Raw genomic sequence first — 18052 nt, 5'->3', positions numbered from 1 at the left:
GGCTTGTGTTGCAGCCAGTGGCACGGGAAACATTTCACTGGTAGAGGGAAGAATGAATTCAATTAAATACCATCAAATTCTGGAAGCAAACATCACACCATCTTTAAAAAAGCTGAAGATGAAAAGAGGATGGCTTCTACAACAGGATAACGATCCTAAACACACCTCAAAATCCACAATGGACTACCTCAAGAGGCACAAGCTGAAGGTTTTGCCATGGCCCTGACAGTCCCAGACCTAAATATCATTGAAAATCTGTGGATAGACCTCAAAACAGCAGTGAATGCAAGAAGGCCCAAGAATCTCACAGAACTAGAAGCCTTTTGCAAGGAAGAATAGGCGAAAATGCCCCAAACAAGAATTGAAAGACTCTTAGCTGGCTACAGAAATCGTTTACAAGCTGTGATACTTGCCAAAGGGGGTGTTACTAAGTACTGACCATGCAGGGTGCCCAAACTTTTGCTTCGGGCCCTTTTCCTTTTTTGTTATTTTGAAACTGTAAAAGATGGAAATAAAAAAGTAATCTTGCTTAAAATATTAAAGAAATGTGTCATCTTTAACTTTATGCCTTTTGGAAATACAGCTAACCTATGTACTGATAAGTCCCAGATGACACATATGCCTCAAAAATGCTGGACAGTGACTATCTCCAACAAAGAAGAGTCTACCCTTGACGTTCAGTGGCATTGCCATTGCTGAGTCCCTCACCGTCAACATCCTGGGGGTCATTAATCAGCAGTTCAGTTTTGGTCGCCGCATTATAGGAAGGACGTGGAGGCGTTGGAGACGGTGCAGAAGAGATTTACCAGGATGCTGCCTGGATTAGAGCGTATGGAATATGAGGAGAGGCTTAAGGTGCTAGGGCTTTATTCACTGGAAAGGAGGAGGATGAGAGGAGACATGATAGAGGTATATAAAATTTTGAGAGCAATAGATAGAGTAGACAGCCAGCGCCTCCTTCCCAGGGCACCAATGCTCAAGACGAGAGGGCATGGCTTTAAGGTTATGGGTGGGAGGTTCAGGGGAGATGTCAGGGGGAGGTTTTTCACCCAGAGAGTGGTTGGTGCATGGAGTGCACTGCCTGGGGTGGTGGTGGAGGCAGATACATTGGACAGGTTCAAGAGTTTGTTGGATAGGCACATGGAGGAATGTGAGATAGAGGGATATGCGGGAGGAAAGGGTTAGATAGTGTGAGGGTGGTTTGATGGACGGCACAACATGGTGGGCCAAAGGGCCTGCTTTGTGCTGTATGGTTCTATGGAAATCAGGTCATCTTTTACTCGCTGAGCTAGTCACAGTAACAGAAATTTTGACCATGGGTGCCCAAACTTTTGCATGCCACTGTATAAGATATCTTTATTAGTCACATGTACATCGAAACACACAGTGAAATGCATCTTTTGCATAGTGTTCTGGGGGCAGCCCACAAGTGTCGCCACGCTTCCGGCGCCAACATAGCATGCCCACAACTTCCTAACCCATACGTCTTTGGAATGTAGGAGGAAACCGGAGCACCCGGAGCGCAGACATGGGGAGAACATACAAACTCCTTACAGACAGCAGCAGGAATTGAACCTGGGTCGCTGGCGCTGTAATAGCGTTACGCTAACCGCTACACTACCGTGCCTGCCCTAATGCTTAACTGTCAGGTGTGGGATACATTCTGATGGGACACAAGAGAGACTGCAGATGCTGGAAATCTGGAGCCACACAAAGAATGCTAGAGGAACTCAATGGTTCAGGCAGCATCTATAGAGTCCTGATGAAGGGTCTCGACCCAAAACATCGACTGTCCATTTCCCTCTATAGATTCAACATTCTGACGAATCTTGACAGGGTGGATGTAGCGAGGAATGAATTGGCCTGAATTTCCAATTTCAGGTAACCGTTACCCGCTGTGTTCCCCTCTCTTTCCGATTCACCTCCAGTCCTCTCATTTTTGTTCTCTTCCCAATTCCCCCCATCACCCATTTCCATCCCCCTCCCCCTCCTGGTTCCATCCACCTACAACCCACACACTTCACCCACTGGATCCCCTTCCCCATCTGGTTCCATCTGACCTACACCTCTCCCCTAATGGTTCCCAATATCATCTTCCTTACTTATCAGATTCCAGCACTGGCAGCCTTTGTGTCCCTGCTCATCACCCTCCAGCCTCCGTCTCCACCTTAACCCTCCCCTCCCCACACCTGGCTCCATCTGTTTTGCCTTGCCTGCCTCCACCTATCATCCACCTGCCTCTGTCTCCCTTTCCTCATCTAGCTCTATCTGCCCACCATCCTTCACTGCTCTTTGGTCCACCTATCACCTGCCAGCTCCTGTCTCATCCTCCCCCTCTCCACTCTTAGTCCTGATGCAGGTTGTTGATCCAAAACATCGACAACTGCTCGGCTGGTGGTGAGAGGGGCTTCCCTGGGCAGAGGATTCTCTGATCTATGGGCTGTTTTCAGGGACACACGCAGAGACAGACATCAAGTCCTGTTGGAAGATCATCAACTGGGTGAAAGACGCTCTTGGGTCTTCCTGAAATGTGTTGGTCTTCCGACATAGTGAGATGTCCGTAAGGGAATGCCACTGACTGGCACATTCCAGGCTGCAGGAGTACGTGCTGAGGGATGCACTGAAGCTCGGTGGGGAAGGACCACAGTCTAGGGTCCTTCTGCTACTGGACATTGAGGGGCTACAAGCTGACAACGCAAGGGTGTATCATTCCAGCGAATGGCAATGGTGCTCTGTAAAAAAATGAATATATTGACCAAATGACATGAAGAATGTAAAGACTTTTGCACTTTATTCCTTCGTATATATTTTTTTATTTTGAATAAAGTTTGTCTTTGAAATAAAAAAATTCCTTTGCCCCCCCACAGATGCTGCTCGACCCACTGAGTTCCTCCATCAAGTTGCGGGAGAGTCTAGAACTAGGGGTCTCCCCTTCCCTCATCTGCCTATCATCCCCCTCACCTGCCAGCTCTTGCTCCACCCCTCCCCTCACCTCTTTATACTGGCTATCTCCCTTCTATCTTTCAGTCTAGATGAAGGGTCTCGACCTAAAACTTCGACTGTCCATTTCCCTCCACAGATGCTGCCTGACCCGCTGAGTTCCTCCAGCAATTTGTTTTTTGCTCCTCCTACACATTATTGCCTTGCCCTGCCCCATATTATTATTGCATTGCCCTTGTTACATACTCCTCCAATTTCATGAGACCACTCCCTACACTACTCCTACTGTCTGTTTGACTCTCACCAACTTTTATCGATGCACCATAGAAAGCATCCTATCAGGATGTATCACAGCTTGGTACGGCAACTGCTCTGCCCAGGACTGCAAGAAACTGCAGAGAGTTGTGGACACAGCCCAGCGCATCACGGACACCAGCCTCCCCTCCTTGGACTCTGCCTCTACCTCTCGTTGTCTTGGTGAAGCAGCCAGCATAATCAAAGACCCCCCCACCCAGGTCATTCTCTCCTCTTCCATTGGGTAGGAGCCTGAGGGCATGTACCACCAGACTTAAGGACAGCTTCTACCCCATTGTGATAAGACTGTTGAACGGTTCCCTTATACAATGAGATGGACTCTTACCTCACGATCTACCTTGTTGTGACCTTGCACCTTATTGCACTGCACTTTCTCTGTAGCTGTGACACTTTGCACTGTTATTGTTTTTACCTGTACTACATCAATGCACTCTGTACTAACCCAATGTAACTGCACTGTGTAATGAATTGACCTGTACGATCGGTTTGTAAGACAAGTTTTTCACTGTACCTCGGTACAAGTGACAATAATAAACCAATCCCAATGCATCTCCCTGCACAGATGCTGCCCGACCCACTGAGTTCCTGCAGCGGGGGGGGTCACTGTTTAAAAAAAAGAGTTCCCCATCGAACAGAGGTGAGGTGCTGTAAATCCACAGAGGGGGTGGGAGCAAAGTCTGGGAGCATCTTCAGGGCAGATTCTTAAACAGGGGTGAAAGGTTACCGGGGGTGAAAGGTTACTGGGGTGGACAAGAACGTGGACGTAGCCCTGATCTCAGTAAAAGGCCTCCTGCTGCTGGTATGTGGTTAATAATTCAGTTACCGTGAAGTATTAGCTCGGGCTCTGCCTCCGCGGACGCTGCCTGACCTGCTGAGCGTTTCCGACGAGGAACCACCACCGTCGCCATGGCGCCGTCCGCCCGCACAGCGCTTGCGCAGACGCGCCTCGCCGCCCGGCGCGGAGGAACGGCGCCTGCGCAGTCGCTCGATGTGCCGGCAATTGCCGGCAGCCCAGTCTCAATGCGCAGACTCGCCGTCCGAGACCGTCGGACGGGCGCATGCGCGCACTCGCCACCGTGCCCGTCGTAAGAACGCATGCGCAGACGCCAGGCTGCCTCTCAGTTCAGGCAGCAACGCAAGCGCATTGGCCCCGAGCTCCGCCCACCCCACGTGACCAGACCCGCTGCTCCGCCCTGTCCGTCAAGGCGCGGCTCAATCACATGACACACCCTTCACGCCCCGCCTGTCAGCTCCGCTGGCCCCGCCCACCTTACGTCACACACACGCCCCGCCCCTATGCTGACACGCCTGTCAGATCCCCTCACTCCGCCCGCCTTACGTCACACAGGCGCCCCGCCCCTCTGCTGAAGCCCCGCCCACCTTACGTCACACACACGCCCCGCCCCTATGCTGACACGCCTGTCAGATCCCCTCACTCCGCCCGCCTTACGTCACACAGGCGCCACGCCCCTCTGCTGAAGCCCCGCCCCTCTGCTGAAGCCCCGCCTGTCAGATCCCCTCACTCCGCCCGCCTTACGTCACACACGCCCCGCCCCTCTGCTGAAGCCCCGCCCCGCGTTCCCATCGGCCGCCGTGAGCCGATGGCGGGAAGGAGGAGGTGGCGGCCGTCGGCCCCGACCCGCCCGGTCCCTCAGGTACAGTTTACCGCGCGTCTCCGCTCCGGGCGTCCGCCGCCTGTTTCACCACGGATGCAAGTTGGGGCTGAAATGCCGCCGGGTGCCCGCCCCGCTGGTGAAAATCGGGCGGAAGAGTCGGCTGGGAACGGGCGGCCCGTTCGCCCGTGGGGACGGGAACCGGCGGCGTTCCCATGGCAACCGCCCGCCAGCCGCTCTGCACCAATCAGGAGGGAGGGCGCGGTTGTTGTGTGTGCACAGCAAGATCCCACGGACCACAGTAACTTCGGTGATGTTGGGCGAGGGTGAGGTGTTGCATTGCAGAACTTTATGGCACAGAAAGAGGCCATTTGGCCCCAGGACCCCCTCCTATCCCCGACGGGCAGAGGATACAAAGGCCTGAAAGCACAGACCACCAGGCTCAAGGACAGCTTCTATCCCGCTGTTATGAGACTATTGAACCGTCCATGAACCTATCAACACCACCTTGTTATTCTGTTTTTTTGCGCTATTTACTTTAATTTACAGTAATTTTTGTGTCTTTGCTGCAGCAAAACAAATTTGCCTTGTACTACCTTGATGCGCTGTGTAATGAAATGATCTGTATGCACAGTATGCAAGACAAGTTTTTCACTGTGACAATAATGACAATAATAAACCAATTCCAAATTCCACATCAAAATTTCACACCAGCATAATCAAAGACTCCACCCACCCGGGTCATCCTCTCTTCTCTCCTCTTCCATCAGGTAGGAGCCTGAGGGCACGTACCACCAGACTCATGGACCTCTTTTACCCCGCTGTGATAAGACTATTGAACGGTTCCCTTATACAATGAGATGGACTCTGACCTCATGATCTACCTTGTTGTGACCTTGCACTTTATTGCACTGCACTTTCTCTGTAGCTGTGACACTTTACTCTGTACTGTTATTGTTTTTACCGGTACTACCTCAATGCACTCTGTACTAACTCAATGTAACTGCACTGTGTAATGAATTGATCTGTACGATCGGTATGCAAGACAAACTTTTCACTGTACCTCAGTACAAGTGACAATAATAAACCAATACTAATAATGAAATGATTTGTATGAACGGTTTTTCACTGTACCTCGGTACATGTGACAATAATAAACCAATTCCAAACTTCACATCACACAAGTCAGTGATAATAAACCAGGTTCTGATTATCAGACAACCTTTCGTACGCTGAAGATCAGAATCAGACTTATTATCACTGAACGCAAAATGCTGGAGGACCTCAATAGGTCCGTCAGCATCTATGGAGGGAAATGAACAATCCCCCTTGTGTCCACTTCCCTTTATTCCATGGTCTACTGTCCTCTCCTGTCAGATTCCCTCTTCTTTAGCCCTTTGCCTCTTCCATCTATCACCTCCCAGCTTCTCACATCATTCCCACTCCTCCCCTTCCCCACCCACCTTGCTTTCCCCCTCCCACCTGGACTCACCTATAACCCGCCAGCTTGTACTGCCTCTCCCCCTACCCTTTTGTTCTGGCTTCTGCACTCTACCTTTCCAGTCCTGATGAAGGGTCTCGACCAGAAACGTAGACTGTCCATTTCCCTCCGTAGATGCATCCTGGCCTGCTGAGTTCCTTGAGAATTTTGTGTTCGTTGCTCCAGATTCCAGCATCTGCAGAATCTCATCTTTATTATCACTGACTTGTATGTCATGAAATTTGTTGTTTTGCGGCAGCTGTACAGTGCAAAGACATAAAATTACTGTAAATTACTAGAACATAGAACACTACAGCACAGTACAGGCCCTTCGGCCCACAAAGTTGTGCTGACATTTTATCCTGCTCTAAGATCTATCTAACCCTTCCCTCCCACATAGCCCCCTATTTTTCTATCATTCATGTGTCTAAGAGTCTCCTAAATGTCCCTAATGTATCTGCCCCCACAACCTCTGCCAGCAGTGCGTTCCACGCACCCACCACTCTCTGTGTTAAAAACTTACCCCTGACATCCCCCTTATACCTTCCTCCAATCACCTTCCTCTTGAACTCAATACCCCAACTAATGAAGGCCAACACTCCATACACCTTCTTAACAACACTATCGACCTGGGTGGCAACCTTGAGGAATCTATGGACGTGGACCCCAAGATTCCTCTGTTTCTCCACACTGCTAAGAGTCCTGCCATTAACCTTGTATTCCGCCTTCGAATTTGATCTCCCAAAGTGTATCACTTCACACTTATCAGGGTTGAACTCCATCTGCCACTTCTCAGCCCAGCTCTGCATTCTATCAAATGTCCTGTTGTAATCCACAGCAACCTTCTACACTATCCACAACACCACCAACCTTTGTATCATCAGCAAACTTACTAACCCACCATTCCACATCCTCATCTAAGTCATTTATAAAAATCACAAAGAGCGGGGGTCCCAGAACAGATCCCTGTGGAACACCACTGGTCACCGACCTCCAGGCAGAATATGCTCCATCTACCACCACCCTCTGTCTTCTATGGGCGAGCCAATTCTGAATCCAATAACTAAATAAATAAATAATGAGAAATATAGGCATAATAAGATGAACTCTTGATCTCCCAGTATACCTCGTCGTGGCCCTTGCACTTTATTTGTCTGCCTGCACTGCACTTTCTCTGTAACACTATATTCTGCGTTCTGTTTTCTTTTTACCACCTCAATGTACTTGTGTATGAATGATCTGTCTGGATGTCACACAAACAAGCTTTTTGCTGTATATCATAACAGTTACAATTAGTAGTTTCAATTCTTTACCAACACCTGGACGCCGCTATACTATCTCACTATTTGACATACCTGAGAGCGCAGACAGGGTTTAACAGTCCTAGTGCAGGTACTTGACCTGAAATGTCAACTCTGCCTCCGCAGATGCTGCCTGACATAAGATCAGATAAGATATCTCTATTAGTCACATGTGCGTCAAAACACACAGTGAAATACATCTTTTGCATAGAGTGTTCTGGGGGCAGCCCGCAAGTGTCACCACGCTTCCGGCGCCAACATAGCATGCCCACAACTTCCTAACCCGTACGTCTTTGGAATGTGGGAGGAAACCGGAGCACCCGGAGGAAACCCACACAGACACGGAGAGAACGTACAAACTTCTTCCAGACAGTGGCCAGAATTGAACCCGGGTCGCTGGCACTGTAATAGCGTTACGCTAACTGCTACACTACCGTGACCTTCAGAGTTCCTCCAGCAGACTTTTTTTGCACAGGATACTGCATGTGCAATCTCTCTTGTGTTTGGGTTTAACATTCTGGGTGACAGAAAGGATAGGCTGGGACTGTTTTCCCTGGAGTGAAGGAGACTGAGGGTGAGCATGTAGAGGTTTATAAAATCATGAAGGGCGTAGATAAGGTGGATGGTCACAGTCTTTTTCCCAGGGTAGGGAAGTCTAAAACTAGAGGGCATAGGTTTAAGGTGAGAGGGGGTAAGATTTAAAACTGATCTGAGCGATGTTTTTCACACAGAGGGTGGTGGGTATATGGAATGAGCTGCCAGAGGAAGTGGTCGAGGCAGGTATAATCACAACATTTAAAAGATATTTGGACAGGTCCATTGATAGGAAAGGTTTTGAGGATATGGGTCAAATGCAGGCAAATGGGATTAGCTGAGGTAGGCAACTTGATCAGCATGGACCAGTTGGGCCAAAGGACCTGTATGGTGCTGTATAACTCTATGGCTCTAAAGTACCCGTGACAATGCAGAACCCCTTCAGTCCAGGAAAATCATCTTAGATTAAAATATCTCAAATTGGATGAATCTGAAAAAAATCATGATTGTAGTGAGTACTTCCCATTCTTGGCAGATGTTCTGATACATCTGGAATTGGAATTGGTTTATTATTGTCACTTGTACTGAGGTACTGTGAAAAACTTGCTTTGCATACCATTCATACATTCAATTCATTGCAACAATGCATTGAGGTAGCACAAAGTAAAACCATAACAGAATGCAGAATAAAGTGTTACAGCTACAGAGAGGTAGACAATAATGTGCAAGGTCATAACAAGGTAGATTGTGAGGTCAAGAGTCCATCTTATTATACTAGGGGACTGTTCAATAGTGTTATAACAGCAGGATAGAAGACGTCCTTGAGCCTGGTGGAGCTTTGGCCCAATTAGGCCCTTTGGCCCAACTTGTCCATGCCGACCAAATTGCCTACCTGAGCTAATCCCATCTGCCTGAATCTGACATCTCAAAGCATCTGATGGACACAGACCTTTTCTTTATACCTTGATATTAAGCAGAATTATCTTTGAAATTTCTTTGTACAAAAGAATCTATATTTATCAAACAGCAAAATAGCTGCAGATGCTGGAACATCTGCCAGAAGAGATGAAAATAGAAGAGGAATGAAAGCAGGTGAGAAAAGAAGAGGGAGCGATACTGCTGGGACTGTGACATTCACACCAGATGCAAAACATTGGAATCTGAAATGAAAAGAGAAAATACAGGAAACACTCAGCTGGTCAGGCAACATCTGTGGAGAGAGAAACAGAGCTAATGGCTCTGTTTCAGGTTGAATGCCTGTCATCAGAATTGGCCACAACGCATAGATTTGGTTTCAGCAAGAAAGATTATATCCAATTTAATTTGTATTTTGCATAGCTAGAAACAGTATGGAAATTTATGCAATTTTTCCTTGAACAGAAAAGCCATTAGCTCCAAACTAAGACTTGGCTGCAAAGAGCTTGACAGGTGTAAAGTCTTTTGGGGTTTAATGTGCAAGAGGAATCCAATGTGCTAATTGTTTCCGTTGCTGGAACAATCACAGCCGCCTATATCACCTTCAAAGATTGCCCATCTGTTCAATACAGTTATCTCTGTAACCTCCTACAGCTTACAACTCTTTCAGAAATGTTTTTCTCCAATTCTGCCCTCTCGTATGTGCCCATTTTTTGTCACCCTGCTGTGAGTGGATGTGCCTTAATTTCTTCGGACCCAAGCCATAGAATTTCCTTCCCAAATCTAGCCATGATCAAGATGCTTCTTTAAATTTACCTCCTTGAATAAGGCTTTGATTGCCTGTCCCAATGTATCATTATTTGCCTTAGAATTAAAATGTTATGCTTTTTTAAGTACACAGAAGGTGCTAAATAAATGCAAGTTGTTGAATGTTTTTTATCGATTGCAGATATAATTGATACTTAACACATAAGTCTGAATTTGAAAGAGACACACACATTTTTATGGGGGGCAGGAGTGTCCTGACACTTTCTGGAACATCTTATAGCTAAAATGCTAAACTCACTATTTCTGAAGCAGCTGCAAGAAAAATGATGTGCTTCAGTAGCCTGAAGTACTTGTCCTTTTTCCATTTTCTTGAGTGGAATGCAACATGTACTTCACAGAATGGTTTTACAGCATGGAAGGAAAATTGGTGTTTATTATTGTCACATGTACCGAGGAACAGTGAAAAACTTGTCTTGCATGTCATCCAGATCATTTCATTACAACAGTGCATTGGTGGTACAAGGTAAAACAATAACAGAGTGCAGAATAAAGTGTTACAGTTACAGAGAAAGTGCAGTGCAGGCAGACAATAAGGTGCAAGGTCATAATGAGGTAGATTGTAAGGTCCAAGAGTCCATCTCATCGTACTAGGGGACTGTTCAATAGTCTTATAATAGCGGGATAGAAGCTGTCCTTGAGCCTGGTGGTACGTGCTTTCAGGAGGTCCAACCACATTGACCCGCACCAATTTTTATAGATGCACCATAGATCCTATACGAATGCATCACAGCTTGCTATGGCAACTGCTCTGCCCGTGACCGCAAGAAACTGCAGAGAGTTGTGGACACAGCTCAGCCCATCACGGAAACCAGCCTCCCCTCCATGAACTCTGTCTACACTTCTCACTGCCTCAGGAAAGCAGCCAGCATAATCAAAGACACCACCCACCCCAGACATTCTCTCTTCTCCTCTCTCGCATCGGGCAGAAGATACAAAAGCCTGAAAGCACGTACCACCAGGCTCAAGGACAGCTTCTGTCCCACTGTTATAAGACTATTGAATGGCCCCCAGTACGATAAAATGGACTCTTGACCTCACAATCTACCTCATTATGACCTTGCATTGTCTGCCTGCACTGCACTTTCTCTGTAACTGTAACACTTTATTCTGTATTCTGTTATTGTTTTACCCTGTACTACCTCAATGCACTGATGTGATGAAATGATCTGTATGGATGGCATGCAAAACAAAGTTTTTCACTGTACCTCGGTACATGTGGCAATAATTTACCAGTTCAGCGCCTTGAGTCCGTGATGGATCACTGAAAGAGCGATCCAACTACTCCCATTCCCCTGCCCTTTCCCAAACTAACCTGCAAATTCTTTCCTTTCTAATACTTATCCAGCACCCTTTCGAACACTACACTTAAACCTGCCTCCACTACCAGCCCTGGCAGTGCATTCCAGACCCTAATAGTTCCAGACTATTGATCTCCCTCTTCAGATACTGTCTGACCCACTGAGTCTCTCTGGCAGCTCATTTTTTTCCTCCAGATTCCAGCATCTGCAGTTGTTTATGCCTCCTCATCACTTGCCGTTTTCCTCATGCCACTTCAGTCGATGTGGCAGTGTATCAGCAATTTCCTCTTTTTGATGCGTTCCAACAGCTTGATTGCTTCTTTAATCAATTTTGCTACCTCAACCTTTTTTGCTTTCCCCCATCTTGTCTGCGCCCTGTCACTAGGAACATTAAACTGTTTGCGTTATCCCTCTAAGCTATGTTTCATATTACCATATGCCTCCTATCACTGCTGTCAGCTCCCTGTCCTGTTCAGTAAACATGCATTTAGGTTTACGGCATTAAATGCAGCCACACTCCGTTTTTTTGTCCATTTTCCAACCTTTGTTTGCTCTCCCTCTCACACTCTGTTGCTAATTTTCCTCCTGCAGTTTCCGATTCTGTTCTCCTGCCTTCTAAATTTTCAGTCTGCTTCCCAACCACTGCCCAGATACCCTGAATTCTTCCCAACAATACTTGTGAACGTATATGTGAGGATATCAGTTCCATCCCTCCTGTGATGCAGCCATCTGGTCTGTAGAGTCATAGAGCAATACAGCACAGAAACAGCCCCTTCTGCCGAATTTGTCCATGCTGACCAAGATGCCCACCTAAGCTAGTCCCATTTGCTCAACGTTTGGCCTATATCCCTCTAAACCTTTCCTATCCATGTACCTGTCCAAGTGTCTTCTAAATGTTGTTAATATACCTGCTTCAACCACTTCCGCTGGCAGCTCGTTCCATATATCAATCACCCCCTGGGTGAAAAAGTTGCCCCTCGGGTTCCTATTAAATCTCTCCCCTCTCACCTTAAACCTGTGCCTTTGTTCTTGATTTCCAAACCCTGGGAATAGTGCCTCCGCCCTGTCTGTGCCCCTGCTTCCTCCCTCCTGCACCTTATATCCAAGGCATGATTCCAGGATGGTGTGTTGACTCTCTGGTTCCAGGGTCAAGTACCTGAACTACTGCAGAACATTTTAATTTTTGTTCTCATTGGCGTGTCACAAGATCACAAGACAAAGGAGCAGAAGTAGGCCATTTGGCCCATCGAATCTGCTCCGCTACCTCACCATGAGCTAAACTATTCCCAACTAGCCCTAATTTCTGGCCTTACCCCACACCCCCAATGACTGGGCCTCCACAGCTGTACGTGGCAACGAATTCCATAAATCCACGACCCTCTTGCTAAAGAAATTTCTCCTCATTTCTATTCTAAACGGGTACCCTCTAATTCTAAGACTGCCCTCTCATCCTGGACTCACCCACCAAGAATAATCCAGAGGTCCTCCTCCTGTTTCTAACTGCAGAACCTCATCCCTTTTTCTACCCACGTTGTTGGTATCAAAATAGCCTCTGGTTGTGCATTTTCCCCCACCAGAATGGTCTGCAGCTGCTCAGTAATGTCCTTTACCCTGGCACCAGGGAGACAACATCCCATCCTGGAAACACTTCTGCAACCTAAAGTTTCTGCTCCCCAAACTGTAGAATTCTTTACAACCATTTCTCTCTTGACCTTTCTCCTCCTTCCCTCCGCAGCTGAGGCGCCCATGATGCTATGATTCATATTAGTTTATTATATACACCAGGGTGCAATGAAATTCCTTGCTGTCATGAAGCTCACAGAGTAAACAGTGTACGTGGCAATAATAAATACAACAATAAATACAGCAATGAGTGCAAAACAGCAGAATGGTGCAAAGATTGTGGTGCAAACTGAGGTAGTGCAAAAAGAAATGCTAAAGTGACAATAACAGAAGAAGTAGAGTTCAGAGTCCGAGAACGTGGCAGCACCACCGGGAAGGGGATGTGAGAGAGGTGACTGGTTCAGGAGTCCGACAGCAGTAGGGAAGAAGCATCGACGTCCGGGCTTTCGAGCTCCTGCATCTTCTCCCAGAAGGTAGAAGAGAGGAAAGGGAACAGCCGGGGGTGGTAGGCATCCTTGACAATACTGCCAGCTTCCCTGATGCAATGCATGGTGAAGGTGGACTGGATGGAAGGAAATCTTAAGCCTGCGATGGATTGGGCAGTGTTTACCACTCTCTGCAGGTTCCGACAACCCTGGCAGAACGAAATACTGGGTGAAGAGCAAGATGCTATCAGAGATCTCCTGAATTACTTGCCTGGTCTGTTTTTTTGTTTCTCTGGAAGTCAGCCATTCCCTCTCTGCCTGCACTCTCTTGAGCTACAAGGGTGATCACTTCCTGAAAGGTATTGCCCAAAAACACTCGGCCTTGTGGACGGGCCGTGGTGATAGCAGCTGTTGCTCAGGCTCCTCCAGCTGATGACACTTCCTGCAGCTGGTGTTGTCCAGGATATGGGAAGTTTCACTGGGTTTCCACAAGGCACGGATGTGCATTCTATGGGTCTGATGTGTACTACCATGTCTCTATTCATTAGATTAACTCACAGAGCAGAAATAAAGTAGCAGGACACCAGCTGTTTCCCCCAAGTCACCTCATTCTCCCACGCATTGAGTTTCCTACTCTATGAATAGTACTCTGTGGAAGCTGACTCTGTACTACTTGTGAAAAGCAGCAACAACTATAAACGCAGAAGAAAATTTTCCTGCAAGGCACAACACCCTGCCAGAAAACAAATAAAACTGCAGATGCTAGAATCTGAAACTAAAGCAGAAATGCTGGGAGAATTGACTGGGAGCCAGTCAAGCAGCATCTGTGGAAAGAGAAATCAGTTAAAGTTTCAGGTCACAGACCATTCATCAGAACTGAGAAAAAAAGAATAGAGGTTGGTCAAAGTAAAGTCATACAGCCGAGAAACAGCCCTTTGGCCAAGCTCATCCATGCCAACCAAGATGCCTATCTGAGCTACAACGGAGACACAAGAGAGACTGCAGATGCTGAAAATCTGGAGCAACACACACAAAATGCTGGAGGAATTCAGCATCTATGGAGGGAAATGAACAGTCCATGTTTCAGGCTGAGACCTTCCTCAGCCTGAAACATCGACTGTTCATTTCCCTCCATAGATGCTGCCTGACCTGCTGAGTTCCTCCAGCACTTTGTGTGTGTCTATCTGAGCTAATCTCATTTGCCTCTGTTTGGCTCATATCCTCTAAACATTTTCTATCCATGTACCTGTGTAAATGTCTTTTAAACATTGTAATTGTACCCGCCTCTACCACTTTCTGTGGCAGCTCTTTCCATATACCTACCATCCACCGTGTGCAAAATGTTTCTCCATGGGTCCCTTTAAATCTTGCCTCTCTCACTTTAAATCTATGCCCTCTAGTTTTAGACTCCCCTACCCTGGGAAAAAGACTGACCATCCACCTTATCTCTGCCCCTCATGGTTTTATAAACCTCTATAAGGTCACCCCTCAGCCTCCTACACTCCAAGTCCCAGCCTATCCAGCCTCTCCTTATAACCCAAGCCCTCCAGTCTCGGTAACATCCTCGTGAATCTTTTCTGCAACCTTTCCAGCTTAATGACATCCTTCCTACAGATGGGTGACCAGAGCTGCACACAGTGCTCCATGACCAAATGCTTTCTTCACCATCCTGTCTACCTGTGTCACCACTTTCAGCGAACTATGTACTTGTACCCCTAGGTGCCTCTGTTCTACAACGCTCTCCAGGGCCCTCCCATTTTCTGTGTAAGTCCTACCCTCGTTTAACTTACCAAAATGCAACACTTCACGCTTAATGACAAACATCAGAGGACCCAACACAGATCCCTGCGGCACACCACTGGTCACAACCCTCCAGTCTGATAAACGTTGCCCATCACCCTGCCCTCATCAATCCTTATGGTCACCTCTTCAAAAAACTCAATCAAATTTCTGGGACACGAACTCCACCCACAAAGCCATGCTGACAATCCCTAATCAGTCCTTGCCTTTCCAAATGCTGGTAGATCCTGTCTCTCAGAATCTCTTCCAGTAGCTTTCCCACCACTGACGTTAGACTCACTGGCCTGTAGCTTCCTGGTGTCCTTGCAGCCTTTCTGAAAGAAAGCTTCTGGGATGTTAACTTTTATAAGTCGAGGGATCGAGTTTAAGAGCCGTGAGGTAATGATGCAGCTCTATAAAACTCCAGTTAGACCACACTTGGTACTGTGTCCAGTTCTGGTCGCTTCATTATAGGAAGGATGTAGAAGTTTTGGAAAGGGTGCAGAGGAGATATACCAGGATACTGCCTGGTTTAGAGAGTATGGATTATGAGGAGACGCTAAGGGAGCTCGGGCTTTACTCTTTGGAGAGGAGGAGGATGAGAGGAGACATGATAGAGGTGTACAAAATATTGAGAGGAATAGATAGAGTGGACAGCCAGCGCCTCTTTCCCAGGGCACCAATGCTCAATAGAAGAGGGCATGGCTTTAAAGTAATGGGTGGGAAGTTCAAGGAGATGTCAGAGGGAGGTTTTTTTACCCAGAGAGTGGTTGGGGCATGGAATGCGCTGCCTGGGGTGGTGGTGGAGGCAGGTACATTGGTCAAATTCAAGAGATTGCTAGATAAGCATATGGAGGAATTTAAAATAGGGGGATATGTGGGAGGAAGGGGTTAGATAGTCTTAGGCGAGGTTTAAAGGTTGGCACAACATGATGGGCCGAAGGGCCTGTATTGTACTGTACTGTTCTGTGTTTTGTGAAATAAAGGCACAACATTAACCACCCTACATTCTTCTGGTACTTCATCTATGGCTAATGATGACATAAATATTTCTGCCGGGGCCCCAGCAATTTCTTCCCTACAATGTTCCAGAAGACATTTGGTCAGACTCTGGGGATTGTTCCATCTTTATATGCTTTAAGACCACCAGCACATCCTCTTTTGTAATGTGGATAGGTTCTAAGACATCTAAGATAAGATTTCTTTATTGGTCACATGTCCATTGAAACACACAGTGAAATGCATCTTTTGCGTAGTGTTCTGGGGCAGCCCGCAAGTGTAGCCACGCTTCCGGCGCCAACATAACATGCCCACAACTTCCTAACCTGTGCGTCTTTGGAATGTGGGAGGAAACCGGAGCATGTGGAGGAAACCCACGCAGACACAGGGAGAACGTACAAACTCCTTACAGACAGTGGCCGGAATTGAACCCAGGTTGCTGGCGCTGTAATAGCGTTACACTGACCGCTACACTTCTGTGCCTGCCCTGGATTCCTTATTCTTTTCCCTGAATTCCCTAGATTCCATGATCTTCTCCACTGTAAATACAGATGAGAAGTACTAATTCAAGACTTTGCCCATCTCCTGTGACTCCACACATAGAACGTAGAACAGTGCAGGACACAACAGGCCCTTTGGCCCACAATGTCTGTGTCAGCATGATGCAGAATTAAACTAATCCCTTCTGCCTACACATGATCCACATCCCTCCACTCCCTGCATATTCATGCACCTGTCTAAAAGCCTCTTAAATGCCTCTATCGTATCTGCCTCCACCACCACCCCTGGCAGCACATTCCAGGCAGCCACCACTCTGTGTGAAAAAACCTGCCTTTCACATACCCTTTAAACTTACCCCATCTCACCTTGAAGCTATGCCCTCTAGTATTCAACAACCACATTGATCCTATTCTCTCCCTAGTTACCATTTTGCCTTTAATACACATAGAATCTCTTAGTGTAGCAGTTAGCATAATGCTTTACAGCGCCAGCGACCTAGGTTCAAATCCGGCCACTGCCTGTAAGGAGTTTGTATGTTCTCCCAGTGTCTGCGTGGGTTTCCTCCGGGTGCTCCAGTTTCCTCCCACATTCCAAAGACGTAGGGGTTAGGAAGTTGTGGGCATGCTATGTTGGCGCCGGAAGCGTGGCGACACTTGCAGGCTGCCCCCAGAACACTTTACGCAAAATATGCATTTTACTGTGTGTTTCGATGTACATGTGACTAATAAAGATATCTTACCAAAACTACCTCATGTTTTCTTTTTATCCCTACATCTGTTATACTCCTCAAGGGATTCTCTTGATCCCAGCTGCCTATACCTGCCTCCTTTATCCTGACCAGAGCCTCAATATCCCTCATAAACAAGGGTTCCTACCAGGGATGTGCTGTTCCTATCTCGCCTCCCACTTGTCAGACATGCATCTACCTGCAAACAGCCTCTTCCAATCAACTTTGCAAGTTCCCGTCTAACGCCATCAGGTTGAGGAAGGAATGTTGGCTAAGACACCAGGAATACCATTCAGAGAACAATGGATCTTTTTCTTAACTAAAGGATGTCAGATCTAGGTCACTATTTCTATGTCAATATCTAGTAGAGTTTTCAATTGTTTGACCTTAACCATGCTCGCATTTCCTGAATGCTGGAAGTAGTCAACAGGTCAAGCAGCATCTGTGGAGAGAAACAGAGTTAATGCTTCAGGTTTCTAACCTACTATCAGACTTCTTTTTTGATTGTCCAGTTTTGATGAAAAGTCACTAAATGCAAATTGACGCTGTTCCTCTCTCTGCAGATACTGCATGACTAGTTCCAACATCTTCAATGTTTATTTAGATTTCCAGCATCAGCAGTGTTTTACTTTTTCAATATTTCCTCCACTCTACTTGATAATCTACAGTTTCATACCATCTCTGCCCACTTGCTGTTGCATTTCATTATATTTTTGATCAATGTTAATGCTCTTTTCACTTTATTGATTCCGTTTTTCACCTGCTTGATGGCTG

General features: G+C 47.0%; 1 protein-coding gene and 1 long non-coding RNA gene across 4 annotated transcripts in view; one reads left to right on the top strand and one right to left on the bottom strand.

Annotated features, from left to right (window-relative positions):
- The window catches only part of LOC127569314 (uncharacterized), an 87723-nt gene extending 83551 nt beyond the window's left edge, over positions 1–4172 (bottom strand). Inside the window, exon 1 of one of the 2 annotated variants that reach the window (XR_007956174.1) lies at positions 4079–4172. This is a non-coding gene — a long non-coding RNA (uncharacterized LOC127569314). The remainder of the gene's footprint in view (positions 1–4078) is intronic. The other variant, XR_007956173.1, reaches the window with a different exon arrangement.
- A 671-nt stretch (positions 4173–4843) lies between these two features.
- The window catches only part of ndst1b (N-deacetylase/N-sulfotransferase (heparan glucosaminyl) 1b), a 290113-nt gene continuing 276904 nt past the window's right edge, over positions 4844–18052 (top strand). The window contains exon 1 of one of the 2 annotated variants that reach the window (XM_052013795.1): positions 4844–4910. The gene's annotated coding sequence lies outside the window, so the exon portion shown is untranslated. The remainder of the gene's footprint in view (positions 4911–18052) is intronic. The other variant, XM_052013800.1, reaches the window with a different exon arrangement.

The sequence above is a fragment of the Pristis pectinata genome, chromosome 4 (genome assembly GCF_009764475.1).
Source record: "Pristis pectinata isolate sPriPec2 chromosome 4, sPriPec2.1.pri, whole genome shotgun sequence".
NCBI lineage: Eukaryota > Metazoa > Chordata > Chondrichthyes > Rhinopristiformes > Pristidae > Pristis > Pristis pectinata.
Note: the sequence above shows the minus strand (reverse complement) of the source record. Positions and strands in the feature narration are given on the sequence as shown.